Source organism: Phacochoerus africanus, chromosome 7, assembly GCF_016906955.1.
Source record: "Phacochoerus africanus isolate WHEZ1 chromosome 7, ROS_Pafr_v1, whole genome shotgun sequence".
Taxonomy (NCBI): domain Eukaryota; kingdom Metazoa; phylum Chordata; class Mammalia; order Artiodactyla; family Suidae; genus Phacochoerus; species Phacochoerus africanus.
Window position 1 is genome coordinate 10,894,666 of NC_062550.1, and position 18,895 is coordinate 10,913,560.

The 18,895-nt window shown below is 48.6% G+C and overlaps 1 long non-coding RNA gene across 1 annotated transcript in view; it reads right to left on the reverse strand.

Annotated features, from left to right (window-relative positions):
• Positions 1-8,062: 8,062 nt before the first annotated feature.
• LOC125130709 (uncharacterized) overlaps positions 8,063-18,895 on the reverse strand; it is a 51,430-nt gene continuing 40,597 nt past the window's right edge. Inside the window, exons 4-5 of the long non-coding RNA XR_007135770.1 lie at positions 9,527-9,629; positions 8,063-8,592 (exon numbers count right to left, since the gene is read on the reverse strand). This is a non-coding gene — a long non-coding RNA (uncharacterized LOC125130709). The remainder of the gene's footprint in view (positions 8,593-9,526; positions 9,630-18,895) is intronic.

Sequence of the window (18,895 nt, forward strand, 5' to 3'; positions counted from 1 at the left end):
CAAAAAAGCAAAAAACAAAAACAAACAAACAAAAAAAAACAGGTCCCCCCCACCCTTTCTCACAGCAGGATCTTCCTCCAGCAGCTAAAGGAAGGGTAAAGCTTTACCTCTTAATAAAGTTTGGATTTTTGATTATTAAATAAGACTATACTTGCTAGTACCTGAACTGACTGACTGACTGATTGATTGACTGATGATTGATTTTGGCCTGCACCTACCACATGTGGAAGTTCCCCAGCCAGGGATCAAACGCCCACCACAGCAGTGACCCCAGCCACTGCAGTGACAATGCTGGATCCTTAACCTGCGGCACCACAAGAGAACTCCTGAACTGACATAGCTGAGATGGCAACCAGCACGGAGAGCTTTCACTTACCTAAGAGGGAGAGCATTTCCTCAGGAGCAGGGCAGGAATAAGCCCTGTAGTATTGGAGTGGGGCAGGAGAGCGAAAATTGCTTTCTGGTCACCCCTGTTTAGTTGCCGTGACAGCTGTAAATCTATTTCCATCCCAAGAGACACTGCTTGGGTAAGACTCTTAGCGAAAACCAGCAGGATGCACTGCAGCCTCATTAATGCCACTGGAGGCCTGGTTTGCACGGTGATGCACCTGGTCTCATTTCCGGCTTCATCTTGAAGACGGCCCAGCGGACAAGATAACAGACCGTCTCCCTGACCCTCCTTGTCTGTGTGGCAACATGGTGGCTCCTGGTATGGGATTTGGGGTCAGAAAACCCCCATTAGAGTCAGATCCTAATGCGGCCACTTATTCTTCATGGGATCAAGAACACCTCACCGAATTTCTCTGTAGTTTAGTTTTCTCACCCATGAAATGGGGATACTATGCCTCCCTCATAAGGATGCTCTGAGGATTAAAGAGATAATGGGTACAAAACACTAAGCTGGTGCAGGCAGAAATCTCGAAGCAGATTTGTATGTCCTAATAATAAAAAGGGGAGAGGCCTGCTTCTATCTGCAACGGTGGTTGCCCAGACACAGAATACCTCTCGAAGGAAATGCAGAAAGCTGATAATTTTGGTTGCCTTTGGAAAGACATTGGGTACCTGGCACAGGGGCGAAGGAAGATTTTATACCATTTATATGTTGGTACCCTCTGGATTTTAAAGCGTGTAAATGTATGAACTGCTCCAAACGTTTGTTTTTGTTTTTGTTTTTGTTTTTGTTTTTTGAGCCACACCTGCAGCATATAGAACTTCCCCAGCTAGGGGTCTAATTGGAGCTACAGCTGCTGGCCACAGCCACAGCCACAGCAACACAGGATTGGAGCCACAGCACAGCTCACAGCAACGCAGAATCCTTCACCCACTGAGAAGGGCCAGGGATTGAACCCGAGTCCTCATGGATACTAGTCCGGTTCATTACTGCTGAGCCACAACAGGAACACCTAAAAGTAACTTTTAATTTTCTGACTTTTTATTATGACATTTTTCAAGCATACAGAATTTTACTAAACACCACCGACCCGCTACAGAGAAGCACTCTTACCACCTTGCTAGACTACCCTTAGATCATATGCATAAAATGTTTAAAATAAAAATTAATCAATCTCTGGGGCCTAAGCAATTCACTTTACTTATTTGAGTTTAGATTTTCTCTCTGCAAAATGAGAAGCACGGGGTACTCCTCACTATGCCAGAGCTATTCTGAGTGGTCGAGCTGTTGGACATCGTGCGTGTATAGCATAAGCCCCTCCTGGGGTAAGCTCCCTGGTTTAAAACAGTTCCCTCCCCTGGAGAACAGTCCTCCATCACATATGAAATTAGATGGGTCCATGTGACTAGCTTTGGCCAATGAAGTGTAACTGGAAGGAAGGCGTGGCCTTCTAGAGGAAAGAATTTAAGAGCCAATGAGGAGTTTTCATGCACCAACCAATCAGAAGCCATGTTCCAGATGGTGGCGCCACAGGTTCTGAAGTCTCCCTCAGCCTGGACGTTGAGTTGCTAAAAGGAGATCGGTTGCGCTAGAAAGTTGTCTGGACCCTCAGTGGTCCATATAGGCTTTGGGTTGAATTAAAAAGTACATGCTTAGGACAAACTATGCATAATGTTCTTGGTTTTGCACTTTGCAAACACTTTTCCTTGCTGTTCATTCATTCATTCATTTATTCATTCTTTGAAAGGAGCATTGACAGAATGCCAACCCTATGCCACATTCTGTGCTGGATTCCTGGGGATATAGCAATGCATATGACACAGTTGTTGCCCTCAATGAGTTCCTAATGTGGGCAACACACAGGTAATAACAATAACAACCAGAGGAAAAAGTTTAGCAGATACTTAACAAGCGTTTTTATGTGTCAGACATTCTGATAAGTAATTTACATGCACTGTCTTAGTTCTAACAACAACCCTACAAAGAAGTACATTAGTCAGTTAGCTACTGCTGTGTAACAAGCTACACCAAAACAGTGAATGGAAACAACAATCATTTTATCATCACTCCAAATTCTGTAATCTGAACAGGACTCGATTAGGTGATTTTTCTGCTCTTGTCTGTGATTGCTCATGTGGCTGTGTTCAGCTGGCACATTGACTGGGCGCTGGACTCAGCTAGGACCCCAGGAAGCTGAACTTCTACCTCTCTACACAGCATCTGGACCTCTCTCTCTTCATGTGGCATCTCCACATGGTCTCTCCAGTGGATAACTGAACTTACAGGGCAGCCCAAGCCTCCTGAGAGCACAGAAGCTGCAGGATGTCAGACCTTCTTCAGGCTTAGGTCCAGAACAGGCCCAGCATCACTTCCATCCCATTCCATTGATTAAAGCAACTTGCAAGCCCCACCAATAGTCAAGGGGAATTGACAACACAACAGCATGAAATCTAAGAAGCATGGTTCATCAGGAACCACTAATATAACATCTGTCATAGTCAGAATTCTTTTTGGTGCCAGGGAAATAAACTTGACTCGTGGTAACTTAAGTGTAAAAGGAAAGGGGTGGGGGGAAGCATTTACTGGCTTTTGTACTTGGAAACCCAGGAGTGTGTCTGTCTTCAGGAATGGCTGGATCAAGCGGTTCATGTGATATAATCAAGGTTTCATCTTTCTTTCCATTTCTTAGATAGATTCTTTCTACGTGGTTTCTATCTTTCTAAGATAGCTTCCCACCCCTCCAGAACCACATTCTACCTACGTAGTAACCCCTGAGTGAAGAGACACTCTCTTCCCATTTTCTTACAGAAAGTCCCAGACAGGTCAGGATTAACTTGTTTGAAACCACATGGCTATCTTTAAGCCAATCACGTGACAGGAGATGGAGCCCTTTTTTAGTCAGGTCTGGAACACCTGCCTACTACAGCAACCCTATCAAACCGCATGGAATGGATTCTCTATTTTTACAATTCTTTATTTTAGAGAAGAATGAAGGGGAAAAGAAAGGCTCTGTTATCAGAAAGTCAGGTGAGGGAGTTCCCATCGTGGCGCAGTGGTTAACGAATCCGACTAGGAACCATGAGGTTGCGGGTTCGGTCCCTGCCCTTGCTCAGTGGGTTTACAATCCGGCGTTGCTGTGAGCTGTGGTGTAGGTTGCAGACGCGGCTCGGATCCTGCGTTGCTGTGGCTCTGGCGTAGGCCAGTGGCTACAGCTCCGATTCAACCCCTAGCCTGGGAACCCAAAGAAAATAGCAGCCCAAAGAAACAGCAAAAAGACAAAAAAAAAAAAAAAAAGTCAGGTGATGCTGGGAAGACAAATTGTACAGGCATCCATATTTAAAAATTGTGAAGGGATTGGCTCAAGTCTTCCCAAGTTGACAAAGCTAGAAGATGCTCCAGCCAAGACTGGAAACTGGGTCTCATAGATGCCAAGGTTCCTGACTCGATGGCCAAATTACACAACAGTGTTTGCAAACAATGACAAGACAGTGTGATGTGAGCAAAAGTAAAGAACCAGCCAGGGTGCAGAGATAATGGAGCAGAGAGAGCTATTTGCTGGGCAGTGGTGGGGTGATGAGTCAGGAAGGACTCCCCGGGGAAAGTGATGCTTCAGCTGGGTCCTTAGGAAGGGTCACACCAGGACAAGGGATCAGCATGTTCAAATATACCTCGGGAACTGCAAGATTTTGGAAGAGCAAAGAGAAAAAGTGGTTTCCAAGCTGAGCAATAAGGATCTCTGGATCCAAGGATTTAGTATAAATCTGAGAATTTATCTCTGAATCCAGCCTGGTTTATAAACTGAAAAAGTAATATATCACATATCACAATTCATCAACTATATTTTAAAGTTCTACTGAATTCACGGTGGCTTTTTGTTGGTAGATGTTTTCTGAATCAATAGAGACTAAAAGTAGAACTGTTGCCATGCTTGGTTTGGGAATTATTTTGGCATTATAAAGGAGGCTTTATACTAAAAAAAGACAGAGACATTGATTCTCAAATGCATTACTGCAAAGGGGCCACTTCTAAAAACGAGGCCGAGGAGGGCAGCAGCACCTGCCCAAGGAATTTCACTGTTATTCCAAAGGCAGGGGGAGGCGGGGAGGGGTTTAGGCAGGAAAATGATCAAGGCCAAGTGTGTGGCTGGAGGGGCTGATCCTGCAGACAGTGGCGCACATCACAGGCTGCTGCTGCTGCTGCTAAGTGTCAGGAAGAGCACAGGTTCTGGAGCCAGACAGCCCGGGTGCAAATCCCAGCTCTGATACTTGTCTGCTGTGTGACGTTGGGCAAGATACTTAGCCTCTCTGCTGGCTTTTTTTCCCTCATCTGTATAATTAGAATGATGACCGCTTTGGAGGGTAAATGAATTGAAAAATGCAAAGTGGCTGGAATTGCCCCTGTGGTTAACACTGTGTAGGAATATTATTACCTCTCATGTGTGTGTATATATCTATATGGATATTTCCTGTCATGGTCCAAGAAAGACTTGACCGTGGCCTGAGCTGTAGGGCATAGTGAGCTGCTGAAGGAGTACTTGGAGGGGAGTTCCCATCGTGGCTCCGTAGGTTAAGGGCCTTACATAGTCTCTGTGAGGATGCAGCTTTGATCGCTGGCCTCCCTCAGTGAGTTGAGGATCTAGCGTCGCCACAAACTGTGGTGTAGGTTGCAGAGGTGGCTTGGATCCAGCATGGCTGCAGCTCTGATTCAACACCTAGCCCAGGAACTTCCATATGCCACTGGTGCGGTCATAAAAAGGAAAGGAAAAAAAACCCTGGAGGCATATGTATTTTTATCTGCTTCTACAAAGTTACATGTATCTACATCTATTTCAAATCAGATTCAATATTGATATACTGATCTGTATTAAAACTAGTCCGTATACTCTTGGAGGGCAGAAATATTTTCCTGAGTGTCCTGCTCAGTGAATACCAGCTAGGGACCAACCAGCTGATTTCCCTTGTCCAGAAAGCTTCTGGAGTCTGTCTTGTCTAATGCAGAGAACATGGACCCGAAGAGGAACCCAGAAGATTCCTTTCTTCAGGACCGGCGGTTGGTCTGCCATCTCTGAGGGAGCCTAACAGGAGGCAGGTAAGGATGGAGCCAGGCTGGGGTCCCATCTCCTCAGAGCTCAAGCCGAGGAGAACAGGGCGCAGCCCAGGAGGGCGGCAGTGGGAGGCATGACCGTGCTCCGGGGCAGGGTTGGTCCCTGGGACATCTCTGCCCCTCTGCCCACCCCCAGCACTCCCAGTGCTCAGAGGGGACTGGGGGCTCCCACCACTGCCGCCACAGCTCACAGGCGTCCCTCCATGGGAAGCAGGCAGCACGCCTCCTCCATTTCCCGGAGAAGGAGGTGGGAGTCTGGAGAGAGAGGTAAGCGGAACAGCCCTGCTGAGCCTGCGTGAACCAGGCCCTGCGCTGGGGCCTTACTAGCATCTCAGACAGGAATCTGCTCGAGTGGGTGGGCTGTGCCCATTTGACAGATGGTGAAACTGAGCTCAGGTGGTTAGAGCATCTGCTTGAGTCCCCAGGTTGCCTAGAATGTGTAGTACCTTTCCTTACACTGAAATGAGCAGGGAGGGAGAGGAGAGGAGGGAATTTGGGCATCAGCCCATGTTTTGGATTCATACTGACATTTCTTTTATCACTTGTGCACCTAAGACTTTAACTGCCTCCTTGCCCTGGAATTTGGAGTCTTCAGGGAGCTTCTTGCCCTAGCCTCCCGAGGCCGGAGCATGGGGCCCCGCCTCTCCCCTTGCTCCAAGGTCACTCAACGTCGGGACTTGACTTTCACTTGCCCTGGAATTTAGTCCTGGCCACAGTCCTCACCCCTCTCACCCTCCAAGAGTGGCAGGGCCTTAGCCCACACCTGTTGTCTGAGGGAATTCAAGTGGGGGCATCACTTCCTGCCTCTGGCCTATTACCTGCTCGATCCTCAGCCTGCAAAGACCAGACACCAGCCATGCTAACAAGAAAAGAACTCTCCTAAAACTCTAATTTGAAAAGATACATACACCCCAATGTTCACAGTGGCATTATTTACAATAATCAAGACGTGGAAGCAATCTAAGTGTCCACCGACAAATGAGTAGATAAAGAAGATGTGGTGATACATGCAGTGGAATACTACTCAGCCATAAAAAAGAACGAAACCATGCCATTTGCAGCAACGTGTATGGACCTAGAGATGATCATACTAAATGAAGTAAATCAGAGAAAGACAAATGTCCTATAAGAGCACTTACTTGTAGAGTCTAAAAAGTGATACAAATGAACGTATATAGAAGACAGAAACAGTTTCATAGACATAGAAAATACAGTTATGGTTACCAAAGGGGAAGGGAGGGGGAGGCATAAATTTGGAGTCTGGGACCAGCAGATGCAAACTACTGTGTATGAAAGAGCTAAACAACAAGGTCCAGCTGTATAGCACTGGGACTTATATTCAATATCCCGCAATAATAATAGAAAAGAATATGAAGAATACATGTAGGTGTAGAACTGAATCACTTTGCTGTACACCAGAAACTAACACAATATTGTAAATTAGCTATACTTCAATTTTAAAAAAAGAAAGGAAAAGAAAAAAGAACGGAACTCTCGGAGCTCCTGTTGTGGCTCAGTGGGTTAAGAACCCAACTAGCATCTGTGAGGACTCGGGTTTGATCCCTGACCTTGCTCAGTGGGTAAGGATTCAGTGTTGCCCCAAGCTGCAGCGTAAGTCACAGATTTTTTGGTGCAGATCCATCGTTCTGCAGGCTGGCAGCTGCAGCTCCACTTGGACCCCTAGTCCAGTAACTTCCATATGCCACACGTGCAGCTCTAAAAAGAAGAAAAAAAAAATGAATGGAAGTCTCCTTTCTTGCTTATTTGCAAATCATTTTAAGAATTTGGGTAGGAATTTGGAGTTTCTGAAAGCTCACTGGCTGAAGAGTCTGTTCAGAATCCAGCAAAGAGTTGAGTGTATTTCTATTTCTTTATTTTGTCTTTTTAGGACCACTTCCATGGCATATGGAGGTTCCCAGGCTAGGGGTCGAATCGGAGCTACAGCTGCCGGCCTACACCACAGTCACAGCAACATCAGATCCAAGGCGCGTCTGTGACCTACACCACAGCTCACGGCAACACTGGATCCTTAATCCACTGAGCGAGGCCAGGGATCGAACCCGCAACCTCACAGTTCCTAGTTGGATTTGTTTCCGCTGTGCCACGATGGGAACTCCTATTTTTATTTTTTACATCATAGCTGGTTGTATTTCTCTTTCTGATGCACATTGTTCTCCAGTCTAGCATGGCTGCCACACAAGCCAGGCGTCCTCGTGGTGCATCTGGGCACCTGCAGCTATTAAGGGCATGACCCGCTCCTATGACCCCTGTCTGCATTAGGTCCTCTCACCGGGGTGTGCACGTCACCCTCACAGCACTCCAGGGACATCCTCTCATGAATCACCATTTACACAACCAAAAGCAGAGGCTCAGAGAGGGCGAGTTTCTGGCCATGTCACACAGGTAGAGCTGGCAGCTCAAGCTAATATTATCCTTTCCTGTCCATAGGGTTGGCAACAGGTGTCACTGTGCCCAGATCCTCACCCCCCGGACTCACCCCCTTGCTGCCTCAGCTCCCCCAGCTCGCCCCTTTGCACCACTGCAGCCCCCATCATGGACACCAGGCTGCCCATTCTACTCTTCATGTGGTCAGGGAGACAGTCTGAAAATATTCAGAAAGGGCTGAAACTAAGGGAAAACAAAAGCAATCTAATCATAATGGAGAAGCAGGTGGAGAAGCAGAAAGACTCTCTCAGGGCACGAGATGATATCATCAAGCCTCCTTGGCATAGCCCTAGAAGAAAAAGAGCGTCTTCCGTCTCCAGATGTGAAACTGATGTTCCTAAAGGTTCAGCGACTTGCCACCAGGGCACATGGCTGGTACGTTGGCGAGCTAGGCTTTGAACCCAGATCCACGTGTGTCGAGGTCGACAGAGTTTCCTTCCCGCTCTGCCTCTGAGAGGTCCCTGACCCCAGCGGGCTCACAGACAGGGTGGCAGCAGGCAAGTCAATGGATCATTGCTCCGCTGTAACCGTCCCAGGCAACACAGGGAACGTGAGCATGGCGTGTAATCGGGAAAGGGGGGAATCAAGGAGGGCTTCTGGAAAGAGGTGACGCCTGAATTCAGTCATGAGGGATGAGCGGCAGGTGTCGTGCCCTGCAGGAGGGATGAAAATAGCTATCTTTCGATATTTTGTCATCTGCGAGATTCACTAAGAATCTTGGGGAGAAAATGTTTGTCATTGAGGTGACAGTCACATAACAGAAAGCTTTTTGCTTTTTTGTTTTTTCTTTTTCAGCAGCACCCTCGACATATGGAAGTTCCCGGGGCCAGGGGCCAGGGATCAAATCTGAGCCACAGCTGCATCAATATTGGAAACTTTAAAGAGTTCCCTGTTTGGTTTTGGTCTGGATTATTTTTAGGGCAGCACGCACAGCATATGGAAGTATGGAAGTTCCCAGGCTAGGGGTTGAATCAGAGCAGCAGATGCTGGCCTATGCCACAGCCACAGCAATGCCAGATCCAAGCTGTGTCTGCAACCTACACTGCAGCTCGTGGCAACACCGGATCCTTAACCCTGAGCAAGGCCAGGGTTCGAACCCACAACCTCATGGATACTAGTCACGTTCTTAAACCGCTGAGCCACAATGGGAACTCCAAATGTTCCTGGTTTTTAAGTGGACAATTCAGAGGCAATAGTTTAATGCCTTCATAGTATTATGCCAGCACCACCTCGGTCTAGATGCCATATCTCTGAGTCATCCCATAGTAGAATCCTTTACCGTTTAAGCAGCGATTCTCTCTTCTCGTCTCTCCCAGCCCCTGGTCACCACCAGCCCACTTTCTGTCCGCATGGATTTACCTATTCTAGGTATTTCTTATAAAGGGAACTGTCCCATAAGTGGCCTTTTGCGCCTGGATCCTTTCACTTAGTAGGTTCTCAAGGCTTCATTTGATCATTTAGACCTTTCCCAGTTAGGGAGGAGAGCACAGCACGTGGACCACAGTCTAACTACGACCCACACCTCTTGCCCATACTGGGGCCTCTCCCCCCCGATGCTCTCATCCACTTCCCTTCAGCATGTCCTACCCTCCTTCAGGATCCAGAGGCTGATCCACGGGCCTGGATGTGAATCCTTGCTCCGCCAAGTCCCTAGAGGTGTTCTAGTTCCTCCGAGCCTCAGGCTTGCCATCTGTAAAATGGGATGGGTGAAAGAACAATGTAATACACTTAACACTACTGAACTGTACACTTTAAAGGGGTTATGACGACAGATTTTGTTACTATTATTTTTTTTTGTAATGGCTGCACCTGCAGCATATGGAAGTTCCCCGGCCAGGGACTGAGTCTGAGCCCCAGTTGTGCCCGCACCACAACGGCAGCAATGCCAGATCCTTTAACACACTGCCCCAGGCCAGGGATCGAAACTGTGCCTCTGCAGCAATCTGAGCTGCTACAGTCAATCGTTTACCCATGGCACCATAGTGGAAACCCCAGTGTTTTGTATTTTTTATCACAGTTTTTTAAAAAGCCATACAAGGAACAAACCTTTAAAAATGAGATAGTCGAGGAGTTCCCGTCGTGGCTCAGTGGTTAACGAATCCGACTAGGAACCACAAGGTTGCCGGTTCGATCCCTAGCCTTGCTCAGTGGGTTAAGGATCTGGCATTGCTGTGAGCTGTGATGTAGATCGCAGACTCGGCTCAGATCCCGAGTTGCCGTGGCCCTGGCCTAAGCCAGCAGCTATAGCTCTGATTAGACCCCTAGCCTGGGAATCTCCATATGCCGCGGGAGCGGCCCTAGAAAAGGCAAAAAGACCAAAAATAAAATAAAATAAAATAAATAAAATAAAAAATAAAAATGAGATAGTCGAATGGATCCATTGATCGCTAAAGGCCTCCCAATGCTACAGACCTACAAGGCCAAGGACACATGACCGAGAGTTGTGGAAAAGAGAGACTGGCCAAGGAGATGGAGAGGAAGGAATGCTCCAGCTAAGAGAGAGAGAGGGAGGGGAAGCAGAGGTGGAGGTGGAGGGGTGGGGAGAGAGACGGGGGGGATGGTGGTAGAGGGTGATGCGGGGGAGAGAATGGGGGAGGAGGGGCAGATGGAGAGAGGAGATGTGGGGGGAGGGGAGGGGAGGGGGGAGGGAGGGCTGTCCTGCGGTTTCTGTGGGTCCTTCTCTGCCTTGTCTTGCCCGTATATTTACTTCCCGATTCTCCTTCATTGCCAACCTCCAAACCCCAGTCCCAATCTCCAACAAAATCTGTGGCTTGGTCTACAGTACTGGAGCAAGATGGGAACCGCTGGGTTTTCAAATAGATACAGGTTCTGTGACTGAACAGTATTTTTTTTCAGTAGAATTCAATCCACAATCAGAGTGAAACCAATGCACAGTTGATAAGAAAGAACGATGGTTCAACTATGTCCTTAAAACACGTTGGTCAAGGAGTTCCCGTCGTGGCACAGCAGAAACGAATCCGACTAGGAACATAAGGTTGAGGGTTTGATTCCTGGCCTCGCTCAGTGGGTTAAGGATCCAGTGTTGTCATGAGCTATGGTGTGGGTCACAGACGCTGCTTGGATCTGGTGTTACTGTGGCTGTGATGTAGACTGGCAGGTGTGACCCCAAAAAGACCAAAAAAAAAAAAAAACCAAAACCACGTTGGTCAAAAGGGTGCCCTCCTTCCCTGTTGGTGGGAACGCTGGTACCACCACTATGCAAAACTGTATGGAGGTTCCTCAGAAAACTATATATAGAATTACCATATGACCCAGCAATCCCACAGCTGGGCATACATCCAGGCAAAACATTCATTCAAAAAGGTACATGCACCCCTATGTTTACTGCAGTGCTGTTCACAATAGCCAAGACATGGAAACAACCTAAATGTCCACAGACAGATGAATGGTTTAAGAAGATATGGTACATATATGCAGCGGAATACTATTCAGCCCTAAAAAGGACAAACTAATGCCATTTGCAGCAACATGGATAGAACTAGAGATTCTCATACTAAGTGAAGTAAGTCAGAAAGAGAAAGACAAATATCATGTGATATCACTCATTTGTGGCATCTAAAATATGGAACAAATGATCGTATCCATAGAACAGAAACAGATCAAGGCCAAAGCAAGCAGACCTGTGGTTGCTCGAGGGAAGGGGGAGGGAGTGGGATGGAGATGGGGAGTTTGGTGTTGGTGGATGCAAACTCTTGTGTCTGGAATGGATGGGCAGGGGGGTCCTACCGTACAGCACAGGGAACTGTGTATGCTTGGGTCGCTTTGCTATACAACCAAAATTGAAGACACATCGTAAATCAACTACACTTTAATACGAAAATATTTTTAAAAACTGCTTTGGTCATGTCACGAAGAGCTTCGCAACTAGGAGCCAACATCAAGTCTCCCCCCATGGGCTGAAGGGCCCAAGACGTATGGGCACCAAACATTCCAGATTTGCTCAGCCTGGTTTCAAATAGCCAGTTCTCTGTTCCCCAAAGCACCCTCTCTTATTGGAATAGGAGTTGCAATTTGGGGTCAGGAAGTGAGAGCCCGTGAATAAGAGGCTCGAACCCTCAAGGGAAGCCTACAGTTCCTGAAAGACTAATCACACACCCAGCAGTTGCCGCTGAAGTACAGGTGAGTAAGTGGATTTCGACAGCATCATAAGTAGCAATCCAAGAATGTTTTAGAGAACCACCTCTGTCCACACACACAGCCAAAAATAAAAACATCAGTTTGATTTACTCTCCTTGGAGGCCCTCCTGGAGGGAAGCTGGACGCCGGTATTGGTGTCTCAAACTCCCAGCTAAAGAGGCAACCGGAAAAGCAGAGCGAACGAGGGGAATAATGGGGCCATTACCAAAGTGGTGAAGGAGCTCAACGCAGGTGCTAGGAGGGGCATGTGGTCCAGGGAGAGAAACCAAGGAGGCCTTCCAGGAAGCAGCAGCACCCAAGCTGAGCCACCAAGGGTGACTGGCAGATGGCTGGCTGGACAGGGATGGGAAAGGCAAAGATAACAGCGGTTGTTCTCGGGTAGCAATAGATTACTGGTGACTCCCCTACCCCAGCCCCTCTATTTTCCATTGTTTCCTTAAAGAGTACATGTCATTTCCATAAGAAAAAAAATTTTAAGAAAGGAAAGGTAAAAGGATTTCAAAAGACTTGGAGAGTTTTCACGAGAATGTGGTCTGTGTCTTCATGGTGGAAATGGAGACCCTGGCCCTCTTGCAACCCCTCCGGCATCCTCTTTCTTTTTTTGGGGGGGGCGGAGGTAGGGTGGGGCCTCACCTGCAGCATATGGAAGTTTCCAGGCTAGGGGTGGAATTGGAGCTGCAGCTGCCAGCCTACACCACAGCCACAGCAATGCCAGATCCTTAACCCACTGAGCCAGGTCAGGGATCAAACCCACATCCTCATGGATACTAGTTGGGTTCATTACAGCCAAGCCACCACGGGAACTCCCAGCAGCCTCTTGCTGTTGGTGGTGCCACAACAAAGGACCCCCTGGCCCCGGCTTAGACAGCAGACATTTATGTCCTCAGGGTCCTGGGGGCTAGAGGTCGGAAATCAAGGTGTGTGTGGGGGGGGTTGGCTTCTCCCGAGGCCTCTCTCCTTGGTTCGCAGGCGGCCAACTCCTCCCTGCGTCCTCACCTGGCCTTCCCTCTGTGTGTCTGTGTCCCAACTTCCTCTTCTTAGAAGGACACCAAGAGTTCCTGTTGCGGTGCAGTGGAAACGAATCCAACTGGTATCCATGAGGATGTGGGTTCGATCCCTGGCTTCACTCAGTGGGTCAGGGATCCCGCGTTGCTGTGGCTGTGGCCAACAGCCATAGCTCCGATTCAACCTCTAGCCTGGGAACGTCTGTGTGCCGTGGGTGCGGCCTTAAAAAAGCCAAAAAACAAAAAACAAACAAAAATAAAGGACACCAGTCACATTGGATTGGGGCCTACCCCAGTGATCTCATGGCCATGACCTCTGTAAAGACCCTCCCTCCAAATACAGTCACAGCCTGAGGTCCTAGAGGTTAGGGCTTTAGCAGGTGACTCTGGGGGAGGAGGGACACAGTTCAGTCCATAACACATCGGAACAGATAAATAGCTCGAGTGAGTCCTTTGTTTCCTTTCATTGCTGTGGGAGAGTTCAGAGCATTGGGATTTACTTGATTTTGATGCAAAGATGCCAGATGCTGGAGAGGATGCAGGTGGCTTGTTAGAGGTCCTGGCCCCACCGGGAGCGGAGCTCCCAGGCACCCCAGGCACCCGCACTCCCCAGAGCCACTGAAGATGAGAGTCCCCCAAAACTCATGGAAATTTATCACCCACCCCCTGGAGGTGCACGCGTGTGCACACGCATGTGCACACACAAGACCCCACAGACACATACACCATATACACATAGGAATACACAACCTCTTTCAGTGATCCTTCTACCCCTTCATTATGGGATGTGGGTTGTTATGGTGATGGGAGCAGTAAGGGATGGAGGTAGAAGTGGACTGATGGAGATATAGTGTGAGAAAGGAATCTAGGAATCTAGGCCAGCTTTATCCATCTGAGCTGGGCTCCAGGTGGGATGTGGTCCACTCCCCTGACATTGGCAGGTGTTTAGGAGTCAAGAGGGTTCTTAACTCTCAGACCGACCTCGCTCGGCTTCTTCACCGGCATCACCCAGAACAACCCAGGGAGGAAGAATCCCCAGTTCTGCCCATTAACAGCTTTCACCAGGTCTTCCAACTTCCATAGCCATGACCTTGACTGCCCTGCTCCTCTCTGTCACTCCAAACTCTTCCTCGCTTTCCTCTGAGCACCGCTGAGATGGGGTGAAGTCTTCAAGGAAGGGACACAAATTCGGGTGGCCAAGAGCCACGATCACCTCGGCTTTACCGCCTCAACCCCAGCTCACCTGTCAGAGTCCCAGCCCCATCTTGCACTACCCTGGTCCCGCGGGGCCTCAGACCCTTCCACCCTTCGCGTCCTCCAGTTCTTCCTCCTCCCTCATCTGGAGCTCTTGACCTCCCCAACTAGGACACTGGCCTCAGAGACCTTCCTGGGAAAGCCAGGAGTGGTCAGGGGCAGGCCCTCCCTGGTTCTCCACCTCTCTATCCACAAAGCCACTCCTCCCGGGTCCTCCCAGTGGCAGGACCGGGTCAAGGGTAAATCCCTCACAATGATAACCACCCTGAGCATCATTTGTGTAGGATTTTCTTTTCTTTCTTTCTTTCTTTTTCTTTCTTTCTTTCTTTCTTTCTTTCTTTCTTTCTTTCTTTCTTTCTTTCTTTCTTTCTTTCTTTCTTTCTTTCTTTCTTTCTTTCTTTCTTTCTTTCTTTCTTTCTTTCTTTCTTTCTTTCTTTCTTTTTCTTTCTTTCTTTCTTTTTTTTTGTCTTTTTGCCTTCTCTAGGGCTGCACTCACGGCACATGGAGGTTCCCAGGCTAGGGGTCTAATCAGAGCTGTAGCTCCCAAGCCTACGCCAGAGCCGCAGCAACATGGGATCCAAGCCACGTCTGCAGCCTACACCACAGCTCACGGCAACGCCAGATCCCCAACCCATTGGGTGAGGCCAGGGATTGAACCTGCAACCTCATGGTTCTCAGTTGGATTCGTTAACCACTGAGCCATGACGGGAACTCCTCACCTGTGTAGGATTTTATATCCCTTATTCAGACAGCGTCTCACTTACTATTCACCACGGCTGCCTCTTCAGCTCCATTTTACAGATGAAGAAACCTAGGCCCAGAGAGGTGAAGCGACTGGCTCAAGGTCACGCAATGGGTAAGTGGCAGGAGTCAGGGCAGGGACCCAAGGAGGTCCACCCGCATGCCCATGTCACCCACAGGGACTCTCAAACCCCTTGGCCTCTCTCAGGGTGAAATTGTGCTTAAATACAGGTGAAAGGCGGGAGGGGAAACAAGGCCACAGGCTCAAGATCTGGCTGTGAGGAATGGGGCCAAGATTCCTTGGAGGGAATACCCATCAACTCATAGGGCTGACTTCATGAATATCATTAGATGCCATGGCCTCCACCCAGCCTGCCAGGGCCCTGGACGTGAGGAACTCTGTATCCTGTTCCCGGCCACGGCAGGTGGAAATAGTGTGAACTAATGAAATATCACCAGCGAAGCTAACAGCTGAATGCTCGTCTCCTGGCAGACAGCAGCTAGGAGACTGCTGACCCACACACACTGGTCTCCTTCCCTCCACCAGCTGGGAGGCCAGAGCAGGCTTAGGGGAGAGCACTGGGCAGGGGTGGAGGCAGACCGACCAGGTTCAGTCTTTGGATGCTGTGTGACCTTGGGCAAATGACTTAACTTCTCTGGGCCTCAGGTTTTTGTCCTCTGTAGAAAGAGGATAACAGGATCCACTTTAGCAATGTATATGAGCAAGCGTTCAGTTGAAAGCCAGGCGCAGCTTGGGGACCAGGGGATAGAAAAGCTGAGGTCAATGTGGGAACAAGACCTCCATCGATCTATCCAGCCATCTCATCACTGGTCAGAAGAAGAAACCCTGCATCTAGGAGGAAATTCCACTGGGCACCCTTTTAACAGAGTCCCATGGGGATGGAAGTAGCGGCCTGTTAGGCCTCATGAGGCTCAGGATGGGGTTGGAGATCTCAAGTTCAGAAAGGCCACTTCGGGCCCCAGAGAGAATCCTTCTCTAGAAGTTCACGTATTCTACCATCAAACTCACCAAGGACTTGGGGCATAAACACTAGTGTCTGGCACGCTTGGGTGCCCCTTGCCTCCCAGAGACTCGCACAATGAAGAGTTCAAGACTTTGACCCCCCAGAATCCACTACCTTCTCCCCACGCAGGTCCCATGGTGTTGACATGAAGATACCTTGCAGGAGTTCCCGTCGTGGCGCAGTGGTTAACGAATCCGACGAGGAACCATGAGGTTGAGGGTTCCGTCCCTGGCCTCGCTCAGTGGTTTAAGGATCCGGCGTTGCCAGGAGCTGTGGTGTAGGTTGCAGACGCGGCTCAGATCCCACATTGCTGTGGCTCTGGCGTAGGCTCCGATTAGATCCCTAGCCTGGGAACCTCCAGATGCCGAGGGCGCGGCCCTAGAAAAAGGCAAAAAGACAAAAAAAAAAAGATGCCTTTGCAGCCCAGGCCTGGCCGCCCCTGCAATTGAGAGTGACCAGTTCAGGGATGGTGTATGACCAAACCAAGCTAATCACAGCCACTGAAACTCAATTCTGGGGATTTTGATCAAGATATTAGGACACTGAACTCCTTTATCCCCACAGGACATGGACCTGAAAGTTTACAGCACTGCAGGGGAGTCTTGTAACCTTCAAGGGACAGCCAGTCTGAGAAGATGGCCAATGAAGTACAAGGTATTGCTGAGAAATAGAAACAATATTCTCATGGCAGTTGTTGAGTTCTGGATCAAGCCATACCTGAACCTTCCTGGACTTAGTAGTCATGAGAGTCAATAAATCTCCCTTTTGCCTTTTTTTTTTTTTGGCATGGAATGTTTCTTTTTTTTTTTAATTTAGATATAATCGACACACATTATATTAGTTTCAGGTGTATAACATAGTGATTCAATATTTGTACATACTGCAAAATAATAACCACAATAAGTCTAATTAACATCCATCACCATGTACAGTTACAGAATAACTCCAGCCTGAGTTAGGCTTTCTGTAACGTACTGTCAAAAAAGGCCTGCCTGAAAAACCCATTCTCCATCACCAAGGCCCTTGTATAATCAAATTAACAAAGTGAGAACTGCTTGATTTAGTACAGATTCAGAGCAAACAACAAACAAAACAAAATGTGGATGTTTCAAGATATTCTATTCAGGCTTCAGAACATCCTTACCCTACTTTCAAGTATTGTGGGGGAAAAAAAATGCTTCAGAAATGGAAAGACCTGGATTTATTTATTTATTTACTTATGGTCTTTTTTTTTTTTTTTTTTCCTTTTAGGGCTGCACCCGTGGCATATGGAAGTTCTCAGGCTAGGGGTCAAACTGGAGCTGCAGCTGCCAGCCACAGCCACAGCCACAGCCACGCCAGATGCAAGCCACATCTGCAACCTACGCCCCAGCTCATGGCCACACCAGATCCTTAACCCACTGAGCAAGGCCAGGGATCCAACCCACATCCTCATGGATGCTATTCGGGTTCTTTACCTGCTGAGCCACAACAGGAACTCCTGGAAAGACGTGGGTGTAAATCTTAGCTGACTCACTTACTAGCCACGTGACCTTGGACAAGTCACTAAACCTCTCTCTGGGACTCTTATTTCTTTAAATCTCTGAAGGTGATCATGAGAGTAAAATGAAATGGTGTGCATAAAGCACAGAGCACACAGTCAGTCCTCAATAAATGCGTCACGCGATATGGTTCAGCGCATCTAGATCTGCTTCATTACAGGCACGTGAAGACCATTGGGGACAGAGAAGAAGCCATCCTAGTTCCCGAGAAGGCACTCGTGGCGGGGAAAGGGCATTGCCCTCAGTGTGTATCTTCTGTCAGTCCTATCAAGAAGCAAGCCAGAAGAGTGGAAAAGAGCAAAGGCTTTGGGGTCAGAGAGATCCGGGTGTAAGTTCTACCTCTGCTCTGTGACCTTAGGCAATTCACCTAACCTCTCTGAGACTTGTTTCCTCATTAGGAAAACCCTGACGGCAATGCCTGCCTTGAAAGTGGGGGAGGATCACAAGGCCAAAAGCATGATGCAGCGTACACTGTCCCTGGCACAGCATTCTGCTTATTTTCCCAGACCCTGGCCAGGGATCTTCCTTGAGGACTGGTCCTCAAGACAGCTGCAGTCCTGCCTCCCAGAGCTCAGCTCTGCCTGGGACTTCAACTCCTTGACCTTCCTGATAACCACCAAAGATCTGTGTCCAGCTCGCCCTCTCCCCAGGGTTCAGAGTTCATGGGCATCTCCACCAGAATATCCTCCGGGCATCCTAAAGCCAGCGCGGGTTCCTAGCTCAGGCACTGCTCTGTACGATTTGATCTCTCACATTGGCCCTGGTCTCTTCACCCGGTTGTAGTCTATGACTATGGAGCCTCTTCCAGTTCAAACAGCCTAGACCTCTCAACTCCAGTGTAGCCTCTCCCCCGCTGGGTACCACTTTCTCCCCAGACATACCACCTTCAAAAGCAGCAGCGCCATTCTCCAATGAACCCCAGCTTGAAAATTTAGAGTCAGCTTGGATTTGTCCATCTTGTGCATCACAGCCCCCAAGTCTGGGAGAGTCACCCCGGAGATGCATCCGGGCTCCAGCACTGGCTTCCGAATCCAGTCCACCCGCTGCTCCTTCTACCCCTGGAGCCAATGCTCGGCAAAGGACTGGTGCAGCTTCTCTCCCAATCTGCCTCTGCCTGGAGACCGAGCCTCTCAATGTCATGGTCAAAGACTGGACCACACTGTTGACAGTGTCAGCACCCTGGAGATTCTTTTCAAGGTCGGGGCCAAGAAGAGGAAACTTCCATGGCATTCA